Raw genomic sequence first — 4,207 nt, forward strand, 5'->3', positions numbered from 1 at the left:
TTTTTTTTTCCTTTTTTAACCTTCACTGACACACATCTCAAACAGTGAGGAGAAAAGAAGGCTGTTCCATGCCCTCCCCCAATGTACATCAGAAAGAACGAGGTTGAGGGGAGAAAATTCCCCCCAAATCATGAGCCAGGCACTTGGCAACATAGGTAGTGATTTTAAAAATGGCAAAATTAGGTTAAGCAGAGGCTTTTAATCTTGCTAAGAAAAATCAGGCATACGTCTACATTAGCACTTAGCTATCTGCAATCTCACCTCAAGAAATTTGTGTAGCATTACACATAACTGAAAGAAAAGCCAACCATGCTATAGTAAAACTTCTACTTCATCATATACTTTGCTCTTCAAGAACACGTTGTCTTTCCAATGGACATCACCATTGGCACAAATGGATTTCACTCTACCTAGATATCAAAACCATACCAAAGGGATCATTATCACCCTAAGACACTAACACATATAATACTGTCACCTGCAAAGATTCCTGTGCATCCTCCTCAGCAGGTTAGTCTGTCATGTCATTGAACCTAGAAGTAAGCACTCCTCAGATACACAACCCCTCAACATTCATTTTCCTGCTCTGTCCACCAAGTGCAAACTCAAGTTTACTGAGTTGACTCAGCTTGCCCTCCAGTGTTTCTCTGGGCTCCTACATCCAAAAGAGGGCCATAACAACCAAGAGGACCCCACCATCACTTACTGAAGTCCATGAGTATTCCCTACCCAGTGCTAAAATGGAGGCTCACACCTGCAATTACCTGGATCCTGGTGATGTTCAATAGGATGGCTTCTCATGGCTCAACATGAGATCTTAAGAGTACCTACCCTTTACAACTCCCCTTCTCTGTGTCCACATGCACAACTCCCATGTCATGCTGTCACTCAAGCTCCATCACATTTACGGAGCTCCTCCTATGGTACTACTGAATAGCCAGGCAACAGCAAATGAACATGACAATGATATGTTTCACTACTGGGACTACAATGAAATATATGAGATCTGCTGGCAGGGATAAATACCTGATACTCCTTGATGAAAACAAGAATGCACTGAGCATCACAAGTAAAGGGGAAATTATCAAAGGTTCACCATAAAATAGTCAAATTACCTAGAAAAAGAAGGCTCTGTGTTGAATGTGGCATCAGCTATAAACCCTACACTAGCCAATACCTTCAGAGAACATGCACCAAGGAAACATGAGAACATTCCTTTATGCAGACAGTGCTCATAGCCACCTGGATAACAGAAAATCACATGACCCAGTGAGGTATAAGCACTTTGATTCTTGATATTTGCATGAGGTTATATAGGCAGAGTCTTCTCTACATGCCTATCCTCTCTGGAGGAGATCCTGGATAAAACATAGACAGGTGGTGTCAGTAGAGAGCTGAGGAATATTCTTTTGTGCCTGCAAAACCATTCAGTGACACTGGAAACCTACCTAGATTCTAGGATGATTTTCAAGGAGGTACTCCTGATCCCAGGGTTCAAACTCTCCAAAGTAGACATTTTCAAACTCCCCTATCTCAGTGCTCCAAAGGCAGATGCACAACAAGCACAAAAACCTGGGATGAATCAATCCTTGAATCCTCACAGATTTGGCACCACTGTGCCCTCATAACCACTACTATCATGACTGAAGACTTCATCATTTTTTATGTAAGAAACTCCAATTCAAGGAAAATCCCTCAAAGGCCAAGGGACACATTGGCAACTTACACACACACATGGAAGTGGTAGGACCTCATTGGTAGCCTGGATCTAAGCAAGAGTTATTTGTATAGATGCAGTCTGTATAGATGTAGTGAGAAAATTTTGCAGGTCATTCTGACATCAGGAGCCCTGTGAAATATACACTAGGGAATACTGACTTAGTCCAAATCTCCTTGTACCTACATGTGTGAGAATTGCAGAGGTCATTATCTTTGTTTGCAAAGCTCAATTGGTTAATGACCTGAGTCCTTTCATAAATTCAAGGACAATGTCAGGTTAGAGAATCCTTTCTCCCTTGAACAAAATCCTTTCTCCCTTGAACAAAAACCCAAAGTAGTTCTATAATCAATACCTTTAATGGGATAAACATTAAATTAACAAAATTCATGCCTCTTGATCAACCAAGGTTAGCATGAGACCAGTATCATGGGCAAACTATCCTACATGGAAATGAGATGCTTACTCCATAGCCACTAGGAAAGGTCTCTAGCTTTACCTTCAGAAGCACACATATCCTATAGTGGGGAAAAGACTAGGATGACCATATACCTTCTTCCAATGTTCATCAGAAAAAGTGTCCTATGGCTGATAGGGGAAAACACCTCACAAAACCTGACCACCATCCAGGCTCTCAGCAAGATAACACATCAACAGCAGGTTAGGCAGAGGCTTCTTTTCAACTTCCTTAAGGAACATTGGGCCCCATAAATGGGGCTATGACTACATCAGGACTTACCTGGTCCTCTATTTTCTTGGTGCAACAAAATTAACCACTGCATGTAACTTAAGGGACAGCAATAACACTATGCTAAAAGCATGTAATTTAGCATACATTTTGCACTGCAAGATTGTGTGGCCTTTCCATGGGCCATGACCAATGGTGTCACTACCAGTACAGCAGAACCAATCTGAGGAGAACATACCATCCTAAGAAACTAATTCTCAACTCCTCACTTGCAAACATTCCAGTGCTTCATGCTTACTCAGCAGTTTGCTCTACCATAATGTCCCTGGATCCAGAAACAGGCCATCCTGGTACACTCAGGCCTGCAATATTCATCACACTGCACAGGATATCACCCTGCACACTAAAGATAAACTCACTGTTGATGGATTGGCTTTTCCCCTTCATTGCTTCCCTGGGCACCTGCACTCAAAGCACAGCCACAACAACCCACAAGTGCCCCACCTAAACTTACAAAGTCCCATGGAAATCCCCTATCTGGTGGTGAAACAGAGGCCCACACCTGCAATTATCTGGATCCTGATGATGTTCAAAGGGATAGTGTCTTATGGCTTAGTGTGTATACTGGACCCACACTGAAAAAGACACCAAAAAGATCATATTCTTTATTGGCCCACTTCTCTATGTCCAACTGAACAATATCAGCATCATCCTATCACTCAAGATCCATAGCTCCTACCAAGCTACTCCCATACCCTCATGGACTAGGCAAACAATAATAAAAGGACACTCTTATTCAGAGCCCTGCCAAACTGCTCCAATCCACATCTCAGGAATCCACCCTATAGCAATCATATCTTCCCCACATATTCATAATCCCCTGCTAGTATGAAACATATGAGATCCCCTGGCAGTGATGCAAGAATACGTGGTGCTCCCTTGTGACTGCTAGAAAGCACTGAATACTACACTTGACAGATAAAGGGTGACACTTCAAAGGTTTACCATCAAGTGTCAAAATTATGCCAAAATAAAGGGTCTTATGTTGAAGTTGACATCATCAGTGAAACTTGCACTAGCCAAGATCCTCAGATAATGTAGGCCCAAGCAACATGAGAAAATCTTGTTATGCACATGCTTCTGATAGTCACTGAGATATGAAAGACACCACTGTATGAGCACATTGATTCTTATTTGCATGAGATTCTGGCTAGTCTTCTGGGCATTACTATCCTCTCATGAAGAGAACATGGAGAAGAGGCTGTTGGTATAGGACCAATGAATATTTCAGTGAACATGGAAGCCACTGTGTGACCCAGGAAACCTACCTGTATGCTATGATGATTTCCAGGGCAACAGTCCTGTCCCCAGCCAGAGTCCAGTGTCTCCTATGTGAACAACTACAAATTCTCCTGTGCTTATTACTCCATGGCAAAACTAAAACAAGAAGAAACACTTGGACAAAATAAAGCCTTTGGTCCTCACTGGTTCAGCATCCATCCGAAGCTGCCCAGGCCAATGGCTCCTCACAATCACTAGCATGGTAGAAGACATTATCCTTTCTATCCTGATCACCTGAAAATCAAATTGGGGTGGGAAGGCCAAAGCATAACTTCATCATTTCCCCTTGCATGTGGTGGTGGCAAGAATTCTTTGGAGGTCTGGGCTCAAGGCCACATTAACCTTGATGTCTGTGAGGATCTGAATGAGTGTATTGTGTGGCTAACTCTGACATCAGGAGCCCCTAAAAAACACATTGTGGAATACTGGTTTAGTGTACTTCTCTTTGCACTAGCAAATGT

This window comes from Fukomys damarensis, unplaced genomic scaffold (assembly GCF_012274545.1).
Source record: "Fukomys damarensis isolate Sample0158 unplaced genomic scaffold, DMR_v1.0_HiC HiC_scaffold_16, whole genome shotgun sequence".
In the NCBI taxonomy this organism is placed as follows: Eukaryota; Metazoa; Chordata; class Mammalia; order Rodentia; family Bathyergidae; genus Fukomys; species Fukomys damarensis.